The sequence below is a fragment of the Myripristis murdjan genome, chromosome 4 (genome assembly GCF_902150065.1).
Source record: "Myripristis murdjan chromosome 4, fMyrMur1.1, whole genome shotgun sequence".
In the NCBI taxonomy this organism is placed as follows: Eukaryota; Metazoa; Chordata; class Actinopteri; order Holocentriformes; family Holocentridae; genus Myripristis; species Myripristis murdjan.
In genome coordinates, this window is record NC_043983.1 from 21,900,508 (window position 1) to 21,916,550 (window position 16,043).

General features: G+C 41.3%; 1 protein-coding gene across 1 annotated transcript in view; it reads right to left on the bottom strand.

The window, feature by feature from the left end:
* Nucleotides 1–16,043, bottom strand: part of gmds (GDP-mannose 4,6-dehydratase) — a 138,487-nt gene that overhangs the window by 107,677 nt on the left and 14,767 nt on the right. The window lies entirely within an intron of this gene.

Here is a 16,043-nt window from a genome sequence, read left to right on the forward strand (position 1 = left end):
CGACGGCAAGTGTCAACACACACACACACAAGAAATGAGAGCTGCTATTGTGTCTGTGACAATCTCCAAGTGTGGTTACACTTGTAAGCAAACAACAACATACCACAATGACACTCTTGATACGCTGCCAACTCAGCCCTGCCAGCTGTTCCTCTCAGCTAATCACTGGCACATTCCCGTTGATGGTTTTTTTTTAAATGGTGTTTTCTGCTTCTATGTGTGGAAAATGTCTGTAATACCTAGAATACAGATCGATACATTCATTCACTGCATTCCGGTCATGTTCAAACAATCAGCGTGTACCATCTCCGATGTCATCAACTCTTTCTTTTATAATTTCGCCCAGGGTGTCAAAGTCACAGGTATAAAAATGTGCTGGATTCTTTAAATGTTTTGGCAAATAAAACAGCTGCACCTGCTGTTCGGCTTCAGATGGCTTCCAAGGAGAGAGGACAATATACCTTTTCAAAGAACCTTTTAAATCACTTGGAATTTAACAGTGTCAGTCAGTGTTTTTATCTGAATTTAAGTTCTTATGTAACTGGTTGGCTGGTTCTTCTCTCTTGTTGCCCTTGTTTGAAACTTTGATTTATGCTTGTTTTATCCTGCCTTCTTAGCCGGTTCTCTCTCTCTCTCTCTACAGAAGACACTTTATTTAACCAGGTAAAGTCTCACTGACATTAAAGCTTATTGCCATACATATCACATCTATTATATGGCATATATTATTATCATTACCCACTGAGGTCATTGATATATGGCACACAAGGGAGAACCATGAACGATCAAGAAACAAACGGTCTTGTCATGTGAAAAAAATCAAAATAAAGTGAGCAGAAAAATGACTGTGACTCATATTGGGTCTCAGCCCAACCTTAAAGGCATGCTAACATACAAAGAGTGACTGTTGTATAGGACAAAATGCTCTAAAGCGGTGTGTGAGACTTTTTAACTGCTTACGAAGGTTGTGTGTGCCACCTTCGTCTATCCTGAAGAGCCAGATCTGTGACCCTGTGATCGCTGGGGTGGCATTAATCATCCTGGCAATCACAAGAGACTCCATTGTGAAATGAAAATATCACTTGTTCTGGCAGAGTGAGGTGACAGGGATCATCATCACAGGCAGCAACCCACTAATCTGGGATAACACAGTTTTACAATTTGCTGCAGGCATGATTAATGTGAGTTGAAAAAAAAATACACACAGCAATGTTGAGGAAAACATACACAATCAAATTTTTCAAACTGTGCAAAAAATATTTTCCATTTCACCGATGTAAAGCTTTTACACTTTTTCCTCACAAATACTGTGTGCCATGTGTGTTCTACCGCATTCTCATGCTTTCTCACACACACACACACACACACACACACACACACACACACACACACACACGTGCACGCATGCATGCACACACACAAACACACACACACACACACACACACACACACACACACACACACACACACACACACACACACACACACACACACACACACACACACACACACTCCCATAAAATAAATGTCATCTTTTGGTCCTCCTGCCCTGCTCACTGTTAAAAAGAGGGGAGCGAAACAAAGAATCTGTTTGTCTAACTGAGAACATCATTTTCCTTGGCACACTGCTGAAAAGGATAACATTTCGCTTATATGGCTCATGTTTAAAATGATATTATTCATTATTCAAAATCGCATCAATAACAAAAAGTCATGCGTTCAAATGTTTTAGGCCTCATGATTTAAAAAAAGAAAATGTCAGTGAGCCTGCTGATGCATAGGTTGATTTTGTTTCTTTGCTTTATCAGAAAAAAAAAACTCACAACTATTGAGTCTAATGAAAAATATGTTCTGTCAGAGTACAAATTTGCTATATTTGATCATGACATACTGTGCAGTGAAACAGGAACGTCACTGTTGCCAAGATGTAAAAATGACAAAGGCTCCATTCTCCACATTAAAAAAAAAGACAAAAAAAAGACTTACAGAGCCCCAAGCGAAACACTTGTGAGGTCCGTCATGACAGAAACGCCCATCTCTCAAATCTCTTCTGTACACCCTTGCCTGGCTTTCTACTGCGCTGTGTATGTGGATAGTGGATGTTTCAGCCTAGCTGCTCATATTTTAAAAAGTCACAAACACACTCTATCAATTATCAAAGCAATTTAAAATACTTGATGTGTCTGAGCACTCACTGCCAACAGAACCATTGTCACAACACTAATTTTTGTCGAGAATAACAAGACGTGGATATTAAATTCTCTTAAAATTACGACAACTATGCCAATATCCAGCGCAAGATCCATAAATCCGCAGAAATAAGGAACAGTAGCACTGAGACTTTGCATGTGGTTATGATGGGCCATATTTTCTTACTTAACCCACAAGTCAAAGTCAATAAATGAGAAAAGAACCTACCCTCACCATAAAACAGGCCTGCAACAATAAAGTTAACCATGGCTAACTTTTATGTAACACTGCAGTGACACTGAGTGTGAGCGTGTGTGTGTGTGTGTGTGTGTGTTTTGCATTGGTCCCTCCCTGGGGCAGTGAGGTGCTGACTGACATTCTGGTAATGCCTTCATGTCTCTTAAACCGGAGAGGGGTCCACACACACACACAGAGTGAAGACATGTCACTGAGAGCAGAGGAGAGAGAAACATCTGTGTTAAAAATATTCCCTCTCTCTTTCTCAAGGGGATGTTCACAAAAAGCAATGGCTGCCAGAGCTATGCAAGTTAAGACATAATCCAGAGCAGACGAGCGACGCCCCAAGAGCCTCCGACACTCTGCTATGGCACCAATCATCACCAGTGTTGGGGATGACACATCACTTTACAGTGTTTGTACTTTGATTGCTTTCCTGCATTATTAGCTCAACATGATCATTTCTCAATTCTTTCAATGCCGTTTGAGTTACCTTTCAAACATACAAAGCAATAACTTCTGTTTTTCTTTCATATTGTTTCTTTGTTGTCACAAATTTTAAAAATGTACAAGAAAAAGAAAGTGGCATCTTGAACAGTAATGCTGCACATTAAAAAAAAAATTGTAATCTAAATATGCTTGATATAAATGAGATTACTGTATTTTGCTTCCATTTAAAAAAAAAAAAAAAAAAAGAGCAACAAGCTGAAATGCATTTTAAAACACTAATCAACAAAGGACAATCCATATTGCTATATGATGTTTTGTTGATTTGGTATAGTATTCTAACCAGCTCTCTTACGATACAGTGACCTGCAATGTAACTTTTTTTGGATAAAGGTGAATCATGAAGTAGCTGGTAGCTAGTTCATTTCAAAAGTTACTTTTTCCAACTCTTATCGTCACACAGCTCTCAGCACACTCTTGTCTTGCACATGCACACACACAAGAGAAGAGAAGAGAAGAGAAGAGAAGAGAAGAGAAGAGAAGAGAAGAGAGGAGAAGAGAAGAGAGGAGAGGAGAAGAGAGGAGAAGAGAAGAGATCAAAAGCTTTGTTCTCTTCCTTTGTGACAACTATTTCCTCTTATCCCGACACAATGTTCCCACATGTCAGGTCATTGTGTACTTTGAGTACACAACACACACAGAGTCATATATACCTGTGTACAATTAAGGTGGCAGACTGGCAAGTGGGAGTGTGTTTTTGTTCAAGTTCCATAGTTTACAGCCTCACCGCCCGAGGCATGACAGTTTAATTTGACTATAATAAGTTCAGCACGACAGATTGGTTTTACTGCACCAGGCAAGACAGTTGACTTTTATTATAATAGGCATCACTTGGAGACTATTATTGTAAACGTTTAGCTGTGGTGGTGGCCTGCGCTGACCACACATGTATAAACACTCTGAGCTTCGATTACCCGAGCCTGGTCCACGCCAGAGAGCTGGAGCTGTGTCACACATTACCATACCAGTGGCAGTGGGATGTAGGAAAGATTCAGTATAGGCACATCAGAATCCCAGGTGTGTGTGTGAATGTGTGTGTGTGTGTGTGTGTGTGTGTGTGTGTGGATGTCTGTACGTGTGTGTAATGACCATCACTGTCAAAAGAGCTGGCCAGGAAGGGGAAAGTGTGAATGCTGCCCTGGCCAGTGTTTGTGTATCTGTGGCTTTCCCTCTCATTATGCCTATAATTGGAGGAAGGAATGTTTGGGGTACTATTGGGAACGTCGCAGGGCCCTCAAACTTCCAACGCTGTGTGATGGCTGCAGCCTCCAGCCTGCTTGTGACAAGTTAATCTACAGCAGAGAGACACAGACACACATGCACATTCTCACAAAACCACACACTTACTCGTCCCTGTGTCACTTCTAGCTTAATTCTCTGTAATTGTTTTCTGTGAGTGCGTGTGTGTGCACGCGTGTCTAGGCCTTTCTGAGAATAGAGCAAAGAAAAGTAAAGAAAACAGAGGGGTGTTTACTTTGGAGTTGGCCCACGCTGTGCGCAGAGAAAGAAAGGGCAGATTCTCTCCTGACTAATCATGTTCTGTTCTCTGCTAGATGGTACTCAACCCCCCCCCCATCAATTTCATCATCACACGTGCAAATTCAAACACACATGCTCACACACGCAAGCGGCACAGCATCGCAAACACCTGCACATATGCACACATGCATGCATGTGTGCACAAAAAACACATACACACATCTCAGGGTCACTAGCTGCAGCTTAGGCATGTCTGTAAGACACACCAGCCTCGAAGAGGGCACTCTTAAAAGCGTTTTACATGCCTCAGAGGGGACCTGCTATGGTTTTGTTCTAAAGCAAACAGCTCTAGTAGGTTTTAGAACAAAGTGTTTTCTACACACCTCTGACTGATCACCACTGCTCACTTTGCTGAGTAGATAACTTCAGCATTTCACACCAAGCACATGCAATTTCTCTGGCTATTAAATGATTACAGTGGTGCTAACTGATTTATTGGAACCAGTTGGGTTCAATCAAAACAAACACAGGAATCTCTCTCTACAAGATGAGCTAGGTAAGGCCGAGGGGTAACATGATTTAAGTCAACAATTAGAAGGCAGACTCATGACAGTCTACTGCTTGCCTGCCAATCAGCTGCCTCACATGTCCTTAAGCCTCGCCCGTCTGTCCGTTGGCCTACCCTGCCCCACCAGACACTGGGGCACATGATTGATGGCCCCGTGGAAACCTAGCAACCATTTTTCTCAGTGACAGACTTATCTCTCACACATAACACGGCAGTAGCCATTTATCATGCCCTGCTCCCAGCTTCTCACACAGCCAGAGATGTTTCTCATCACTGCTGTTGATACCCGCACTAATGATGATAATAAGGACCGGTAATCATGATTGTAACTGTAATCCTGCAGCAGCCTGAGGGGGAGGAGTGGCAACGTTTCAGGTTCGAGCTGCACAGAGGGACAAGGCAGGTGTTGCTCAAACTAATTTCTCATGTGTCCTCCCTTTGTCAGGTCATGTTACTCTTTGCAGAAGTGCTCAGATTGTGTATGTATTTGTTATTACACCACCTTAGGGGCTCTTCAAGAAGGAATTGAGTACTTACAAACGCCTTTTGAAATTTACTGTCCCATCATATGATTCTTTGTGGTCTCTAAAAACAATCACTCAATTTGCTTTCAACAGACTAAAAACTAAATGGCTTACTGAAAAGCATTTTTCCAACCAACCTCTGAACCTTTGAAGTATCATGAGGCTCTTAAACTAGATTAAACTTTGTTTTTTTAAGTCCAGTAAAGATGGAAACAGTGAGTGTCAAAACCTGAGAGATGAACAAAGGGCATGGCAAGACAAAAACACAAGGTGACACTTTGATTTATGATCATTTTTCTACTGTAACTACATCAAACTGCCTGCCAGTTGGGAAGGAATGGCTTAGGTGTGTGACCAATACACAAAGACATGAAAATACACAGACAGACACAAATCAAGGATGTCGTACCAACCAATTGTGTTACCTCAGAAAATACATACAAATAAATAAATCAATAAATAGATAAATAAATTTAAAAAAAAAAATAATAATAAAAAAATGGTCTCAGAACAGCCATGACAACTTAAAGCACAGATATTATTCAGTAAACCTTATTGACAAACTCACTAATAGAGTCAGAAATTACAAGTTCCAAAAAGGACAACCACTGTCCCAAATGGGCTACTGTAGGGGATTAATGGGAGCCTATGCTTAGGAAATTTCTTCAGTGACTTATGAGCAACAAAAATACAGTATAGTGATTTTTGGTCAGTGCAAATAGTTACACTTTCAGTGTGATATATGGCATATTATGATATACATATTTTTAGGCAAATATTAGTGGTACAATTTGCCCAACAGGGACCAAAATGCCAAACCTAAAAAAAACTCTGGAAGGCAAAAGTTGTTTCATGAAAAATAGTACATTTCTCACCCTGTGCTCCACTGATATGCTCAACACTGTTATTTTCTGTTATGTATATGCTTACACTTGCTATTTATTGTACCTTAATATATCTGTCTGTCTGTTTCTCTGCCCCTCTCTCTCTCTCTCTCTCTCTTTCTAACTGATGAAGCAGAGCAGAATAAAGGGCTGTTTGTTTGGCAGACATGACACAAGGCTAGAGTGGCCCAACCCTTCCACACAGGTATGACAGCCTGATTTAGAGCTTCAATTAAAACACACAGACAAAGGCAGCAGCCTACACACACAGAAAAAAAATATTCCCATGCTTTACAATAACACCTTTATTAAGTCAACAAAAAACTCTGGCTAAAACAATTACTCTCATCTAGATTAGTATCTTATGTCATAACTCATCCACTCCTCCACTTTTCTCCCGCTCTCTCTCTCTCTGCTCCTTATACTCTGTCTCTAACTTTCTTGTTTTTATTCGCTGATTGTCATTCCACTAATGTGATCCAAACAAGTGAGATCATAGCTCATTACAGCAAGAGTCTGTAAATAGATTGCAATCCTTAAATTACCCAACAGACACAAGTGTGTAAGTGCGCACACACCAGTACACCCACACACACTTAGCCAAAATATAGGCAATAACACCTTTTGGAAAGATTACAGATTGTGACACTAAAAGGGAATTTACAGATTGTGAAATAACAATTACACTGCTTTTTCTGGGCCCTACCTTTTATCCCTAATTGGCTGGAGCTAAATATCACCCTTCTGTGTTTAAACTTCACTGACAAGGCCTTTTTGAAACAGTCAGGAACAATAGGTCTTGGTCTGTGTATGACTGGGATCCAGCCGCAACCCATACTCGGAAGAAAAACTCCAAACAAACTGCAGAATAACACAAACATGCCATTACAGCTCCTTGGTAGGGGAAGTGTTGGTGTGTATTGTAGCTATGAGGGTGTGAGCACACACCAGAGAGTGGGCAGCAGAAGTCAGGACTTGCGTTCAAAGATTAACAACAATGTTTACAGTGAGTAATGAGCTTATGTCACTTATGGAAGGATTGAATCGGGCTGCATCTCTTCATTGTGTGTCACGGCCAGAGTGGGTGTTTGCGTACATAGTGTAATTAAGAAGGCTGCACTGATGACAGAAGATGTAGATATTAAGCGGTCATAATTGTGTTGCTGTTCAATTTAATAAAGCCATTGTTCACGGTGTTTTACAAATGTGTGACAGAACAAAAAAGCCACCCCACGCCTTAAAACAAACAACAAAAAAGTACATCAAATGAGCATATAAATCCCTCAGGTGTCTTTGCTAAGCCTTCCTGCTTGTATGTATGTAGACAGTGAGTCTGCTTATAAAGATCCCTTCATACACACCATGTAAGGTCTATGTAAATACCTCTGTGTGTGCACACCAGCTAACAATGCCTCCACAGCCTAATCCCTCTGCCAACTGAAATGTGTGCATAGTGTGTCCATTGTGTAAACTCATTTTGCTTGAAGGGCATGTTGGATGTGCACAATGTTTTTTGTGCAAGGTGGTGTAGTGAGCCCCCTTTCTGCATCCATTGTGGTATTGCTAACTGATGTACAAATAAAACAAATACCTATTCGGGTACTGATTCTCAAACTGGGGGCCACGACCCCGCTGAGGGGTCATGAGATAATTTTGGGGGGTTGCACGATGATTAAGACATAAGCAAAAGAAGAAAAAAAAATGTAGAAAATGTATTTGATTTTTTTTGTTTTTTCATATGTTACTCTTTTCACATGAAATGCTGACTGGTTTCAAAACACAACAGCTCCTCGGATAAGTACGCAAACGAAACAACCTGAGTAGGTGGTCATTCTTTACATGGACTGTTCACCTTTCTGCATGTGCAGGCGTTGGTTTGTTTTAAGGGGTCATGGGCCAAAAAGAAACACTGCTACAGACAATATAAAATGTAGAAGATGTGTTCCTTTGGGGTGTAGCTATCTCTACACTACAGCTTTAGGTGAAGGAAATGTCTGTATCGTACAGTCCCGGTGTCTAACTATACAAGTACAGCTGAATCTTGACTGTCAAATTACTCAAATAAGCTGAAATATTAATGCAAAATATTCTGACACAATGAAACAGTCATAACTTTCTATCCAAAGTGCCCTCTACAATATAATTTGCAACTAAAATCATTTCATTTGAATGAATCAGACATTTTTCCAATTGCACATGATTACATTGTACTTTATTTTACATTATTAATGGCATTGCTTGTCATTAATTATGCTGATTCAACAGAGGAGTCAGGCAAGAGCTCTGAATTTCAGAAAAATTTGTTCCTACTTGGGGCATTCCAGTGGGTGTGTCAGTGGACTAAATCACACACCATGGCTGATGAATCATATTTTATTGGCCTTCCTCTCACTGTTTTATCAAATGTTCTGCACAACAGCAGATCTACAATGATCTATGTACTCTGCATTATCTAGTAAAGCAGTAATGCCACAAAACTCTTTGTTTAATTTTAGGTTAAGTCTAATTATTTTATGATTTATTTCACGCAGGAATACATTTGTGCACAGAGACTGTAAACTCGGGATTAGTCAACAAGGAATATCTTGACTTGTTCAAACAGCTTAAGCCAGGACATGTCTTGTTTGTTAAACATTACTGATCACAGAACCAGTGGTATTCCAGATAAATCATTAAAAACATCCTGCATTTGCTGTGAGGCTGATTATTATTGCCAGAGCCTAAATGTTTCCCTGGAGGACATAGCAACAGGGAGGCTGATTGAGCGTGCTAAATATTTAGTCTAATGCTTGGTTACTGTCCTTTCACCTCAGTTTTCCCTCTTACCCACGACAAAATGATCATTAAATACAGGGTTCCAGTTTGATGTTTACTATAATAAGTGTGAAACACTGGGGAAAGCCAAGGGCTGTTTTCCATTTTCTATGCTGCTGTGTAGATTAAAAAAGGGTTATACACTTATTTGCGAGTGCTAACTGTTTTATTTGCTATTTGTTGCTTTTCGGGTTGGCATCCATTACACCAAGGGCATAATTTACGGCAAGACACAGGTGATATGTCCCCTGCGCTTTTTCAGAAGGCAGTATTGGATCGTTCCACTTATTACAGTCCAAAAACGTATCCTATATATTTATAAAAAACTAAAAAACAAACAAACAAACAAACAAAAAACAGGAAAAACTGCACACACTAGGACCATGTGGAAACAGCAGCCACTCTAGTTCCAAATCCCTCCCGCCCCCCAACTCCCCCTCCCTTCTCCTCTCGTGCTCCCATTCAAACTGATTCAAACAGCCAGACAGCAACAGAAAGCAATGTCCAAATGCCCCAAATTACAGAGGACATAAGGTTTTTTTTCCCCAAAATAATTCTAAATTAATTCCCAAATCACAACATTTATTATGCAAGGAACTGAGATCAGCATCATCTTAAATTTGCTGCTTGCCTTCCTTGAATTCAGCCAACTAGCTACATAAACAGTATTGGTGATCTTCCTATAACGGGGTGCCTGACTTTTGCTAAACAAACTGATGTGAAAGCTGTGTACTTGTTTATTCATCTCTCACTGACCTTCCTGTTAACAAGTGGACATGCACTGAGACACTATTTAAAATGTAACCCTCTATCAACTATGAGAAATATAAAACCTGAAAGCATTTTTTTTTTCATTTATTGTGTCTCTAACTCAACAGGAACAGCTGCCCCAACAGGTGATAGGAAGAGAGCAGAGCAGCAACTGCATGTAGAAAATGGAGCGGTAAGTGAGACGTATAAATGTAAGATAAATCTTAAATCTTACATTAAATAAAAACGTGGCACTTTGAAATCAATTTACACTTTCTGAGAGTCAATTTTGAGTTGAGCACACCAATTTTCCTATTTGTGCAACATGAACACTCATTATAGCCTACCAATCGCTCATCTCTCTGAGAGAGAGGGGGGGAACTAATATGGAGAGAGAGAGACAGAGAGAGTGAGTGAGTGAGTGAGAGAGAGAGAGAGAGAGAGAGAGAGAGAGATGATGCAGCAAATGAGGCGAACAGTCATACATCTGTAAGCGAATAATTTCCTTACATAGTGTACATAGTTTCCTCAAAGTGTCAACATAATACCACTGTGGAGTTTTGATCTCTTTTCCTGTCCTACTTTCCTGTCATTTTCTTCCTCCTATTTCCTTTACGCCTCTCTCATGCTCCCTCTTGTTACTCATGTGACTGAAATGTTGGCATCGACTGAGCAGCAAAAGGTCCAAGCCACACCACCCCACCATCCTATCACCTATGGAAGAGCTGTAATGTAATATACTAACCTGCAGGGGGCCTTGCCAAGCCCTGTCTGCTAATTCAGCGGTTTCCACACTGGTGTCTGAGAACCATCAAATGTCCTTGAAGGGCCTCTTCTTTGGAAAATGAGTTTAATTTCACTCAATACAAATTAGTTTAGCACAAAACAGTACTGTATAAATGATTATTCCGACATATTTTAATGTCATCACTTGAGTCTATTTTATTCAGTTATGAACAGTTTAATAGTTCGGTCAGAGTTCAAGTATGACATCTTAACAGTTTAATATTTAACACAAACCAAACAATCTTTTCATATTAGTAATGTGAGGGCAAAAATCACTTCAAATGGGGTCTGCAGCTTAATTAAAGTCAAAAATAAATTGAAAACCGCTATACTAATTCATGCATCGATATCCTCTTTCATCACCAGCAAATTAAAACAAATTAAAAGTACAAAGGCTCTAAAACCTAAAGCCAAACTCACTAGTGTTAAAGGACAGTGAGATGTGCTGTTCTTATTGTACTTCTGACCCATATGAGTTAGTTCCAAAAAGATATGCATTAAACCTCTGGATCACATTTGATACAACTGCATCCCAAGGCAACCCATCAGAGGACATGTTTGTCCCCGCACCCCCACTGGGAACCACTGCTGCAGCACAGCTCAACACGGTCCCGGTTCAAACTGTCAGGGGAGTATGCCTCAGTGGCTCACTGCTGCCATCTATAAGTCAGAAGTAGAACTACATTTATACAGATTATGTTGGCCTCTCAAAGTCATACAAACGAAAGGGTTCATCTGGAATATCTGGATTTTGAATTAAGGTACAGACTTACATGTAATCACATTTAGAGTTGTGATTCTATTTATTGACTCAATCTGTTTTTTTTTTAGCAAAACCTCAAAAACTCAACCCCCTGCCCCCCCGTAATTCTCTGTGTTACAACCTCCCTGAAAAACAGAAAAAAGAATTGACTCATGAGTGGAGCAACAAGTCTGACCCACAAAGCACGACCACAAAACATTCCCTGACTCCGAACAAGGAAAGTGCAGAGTTGTTTCTCTTGGCACAAAATAGCCTATTCTTAACTTAAAGTTCACTTTCAACCCATGTAGGCCAGGCAGCCTGTCTTGTGTGAAGGCCTAACCTTTCAAAACACGCCTCAGGGACAGGTCTGCTTAGGGAGCTATTCTGACCACTGACTACTAGGCCACCAAGGCAACGCGGTCCTGTTTCTGCTCATTCAATAGGCGGGAGACATGAGAAAATGTGGGCACAGAGATATACTGTATCTCCAGTTGGCCAAACCACCAAGATTCCTATTCTGAAAGGCAATCTAAAAACAATGGAAAACATGGCACCTTAAACACATGCAACTGCACACACACACACACACACACACACACACACACACACACACACACGCACGCACACGCACGCACGTACATACACAGAGCTAATGAGTCCTCTGAGACAGAAAACACACACTTCAGTGGGGAATGTGCTAATTTGGTTCCAGGCAAGTCTTTATCCCAGTGTGGCACACACACACTGCACTGCAAGCGTGCCACTGAGGGCTGATTGGACAGCAGTAATGTAAACACCAATCAGAGAGTGAGTAAACCCAGCCAATGGGCTGTTAAGGAAAAGAAACCACTCATCACTTACATTTGCATTTCTCTCTTTCTCTGAACGAGTTTACACATTATACTTTTATGTAATAGAACGAGGAAAATATAATTAATAAATCTATAATTCAACCATTTATGTTCTACAAAGCTAGAATGATGACTGATGCACTGCAAGGTTGTCTACTCACTGCATCCTATTGCAGGACATGGAGACAACATAGCTGTATCACAGTACTATGTAACAAGCGCCATAGATTACACATAAGTAAAATACTGGCAACCAGTACAATAGACATTTTAGGCCTTTAAATGCATCAACACACCAAGCAAATACTGTGGAGCTTTGCAAGGAAATAGGCGTGTGAAATCCTGTGTGTGGCTCTGGTACAGGAGCTTCTGCAAACCGGATGTGGGACAGACTGAAGGATAGGCGAGAGAGCGAGCTAAAAGAAGATAATGGGACAATGATAAGTCTGCGTGAGGAGGTGGATAATAGAGGATATGAATGAAGGAAGTGTGCGAAACCCCTTCTTCTGGGCACAACGTGTGTTTTTGTCTTCACTAACTCTCCGAGACAAGAAAAGCCCATCAACAACAATGAAGTGGAAACATACACAGACATAACCCTCTCACTTCCCCAGACTCGTTCCCTCTTCTGCTTTCTTTCCATCCCTCATTCCCTTCACTCTCTATCTCCGTCTGGCCTCCCACCTGTCATTTTCCCCGTCATGACAGAGGTGTGTTAATAATTCAGCCTGCCTATTCAGCTCGCCTTTGGCCCTCTCCCTGTGTGTCTACTGTGACAGCTGCAGGTGGGAGAGCTCACACAGAAAAGCATGGGGAGAGACGTTGAGGGGTTTTGTTAACAACTTCCCTATGGGACGCTTTGGTGGGAGAACACAATGAGATCGTGTTGATCCCTCAGATGCCTAACAGATTATCATGGACAGCCAGTAAGCACTTCCATTCACATTTATTGCTCATACATATTTCATAAAGGTAGTTTCCAGCAACTTAATATAATCAGGAAGATCCATAATTCATGACTCATTGCAACTGCTGATTTTTGAGTGTTATGGGAAAACACCACGTTTTTAGGAGACTGGCCAATTTGATAGGTTATGAGAACAGAGACACCACATTTATTAACAGAATATATATTATGTAGACACAGTTCATTTTGGGGACTGCTTCAGATGACCAACCACAAATTAATCAGCTGCAGCGGAGTAATTTTACCTGTACACAGTCTCTCATCTGCCACCAAGTTTGATTCCTGAAAACAGGTGAAGTAGTCACTGGTACTGTAGCTAAAAACAGAGTGTCACTTTGGGATCATATTTTGTTAACTGTGTAGATTTTACATGTGTAAACTGTACCAATCTCCACAAAACTTTCAAAGTTAAGAACATTTTATTGTTGAACCTAACACAACTGTAAAGCACAAATTTAAACACTGTGGCGGCACAAATACTGAAGCGTTGATGTGCTTCCATTAAGGTACTGTGTACATGTTCTTCAATTCCTGTACACAGACACCGATCAATCAAGAGTCTGTGACCTCATGTAGACTCAAAGCCAAGTTGGGATTCTTGAGCAGGCATGTGACACAAAGCCCCTTTTCAACTTTTAAATGTGCATCAAATACTGTCAGTTTACATGGAGAGTTATTCAAGTTATTTACCAATAAGCTTTAGATCTGTGACATGCCCTCATTTTCCAAATTTTGAAATGCTAGTTGCCTTGAATCAGTCAACATCATGTATACCAAAAGGTTAACATGAAGCGCCAACATGAATGATCTATCAGAGGCCAAGGACTGTTTTCAGTTTTCTTACTTATGTATGAATATTTATTGACTAATGGATGGTTTTGGTGTCTAAGTCATATTATGTGATTATCATTTAATTGGTGAGGTGACCAACAGGTGGATCTCCTCTCAAACTCCACTTATTCCTCAATGGTAAAATCATACCTTACAGAAAAGATAAGTCGCCTTTGCGGCATACCACAGAGGAGGTAGTATTCAGAATAGTGTATTCAACATCAGTGTTCATCCAACTCCACCAGCTAACATCTACTTGAGCACAAGGATCATAATCCTGTAATAGCTCCTCTGGAGTTACAATCATAGAGGGATATAAAATCCCTTCTGTTTTGGTTGTGTGCTCGTCTTTTGATAGTGCAGCTGGCTGCGTCTCCAACCCTCAATTGTCCGTCCCCAATTCCCTGACCATCTCCACCCCTGCAGCATTAGAAATAACCTCCACTCTGTTCTCAGTGATGACTCTCTCCAGCGGAAACCGGCAGCACCCACACACACACCATCTCAAACGCACACTATAATGCATGCGCCCTCAGTAAGTCAGATTAACAAGCTGGCTTGAGAAGGGATTCCCTGTAAGGAGCCTCTTGTAGACAGAGGCGGTGGGGAGGGGATTGGTGGGAAGGAAGAGAGATGCTGAGTAGCTGGTGTGAGTGATCTTTTCCTCTGTGGTGGGAGAGACTGGAAATTGCTCCACACCACTGCTGCCAGTAATCCAGTGGGCTCAGCCGTTCATAACATGCAGCATGTGGTAAGAAGTTAGCAGAGCTGGGGTTATTGGTGTGGAAACAAATAAACACAGGAAAGCCTCACACAGGTAAAGGGATTTTCTGTCACTGTTTGTGTGTGAGTGTGTGTGTGTCTGTGTGTGTGTGAGTGAGTGTGTGTGGCCAAGGGATGATCCTCCATGTGGGAGGCTGAGAGCAGAGTCATGGCCTATGACCACAAAGGATGTGGAGAGAGGAGTCATCATTCTTCTCCTTTCTCACTCATGCTCCCACTCTCTTTTTTTCCTGTTTCTCTCTCTCACTCTCTCTTTCTCTCTCTATCTCACTGTCCCACTCTCTGCAGATGTGGCAATACTACAGACTGCTGATGTGCAGGTTGACCCGGCTATCCCAGTTTTACACAAGGGACAGGTAACATGGGGTAGTTTGAAGCCCATTTAGCTATAGGTCAGTTCAAATATGGGTCAGGCTTTGGACCGAATTCAATACCAACTCAGACTAGATAAGCAGTGTAGACTGAGGTCAAAAAGAAAACACAACTGAGTCAAACTGAAAGCAAAAAACGACTAGATTAGGTGGATTTGGGCCAGGCTTCAACTGAACTGGGTGGGTATGAAAATCCCCACTCTTTTCACTTGTGAGTCACTAACGTTTACTGTTCCGTGTAACAGCAAACATTACTGAAAAGTGCACCATCAATGTGCTAGCTGTGATCTGGCTCTGGCTCTTTGCTCCATTTCCCACCCAAACCACCACAGTGAAAGAATATCAATGGTGACTTGAGAGTGTGTCAGATCCCAGTGTGGGTGGGGGCTGGAAGAGGGGGGCAGCAAAGCGGGATCTCCTGGGATCACAGTGGAGCTCGAAGACAAAAGGGACACTGTGGCACAGGCCGGTCCATCTGAGAAACGCTGCTTCCTGTCCCACCAGCTCCAGCAACCTCCGCAATCCTCACTTCCCAGGACTGAGAGTCAACTGCTAACCATTCACAGAAGAATACTGACTGTATGCGTTCAACAAACATCACCGAGATTGCACCGATTCTACTGACTTCCAGCGAGTCTCAAACGGATTTGACAAATAATTAATCTGTTGATGTAACTGTAAGATGTAAAGAGGCACATGAATTTATTAGATGATTATTAGGTGGAAACCCCGGTGAAAATAGGCATGACAGAGCTA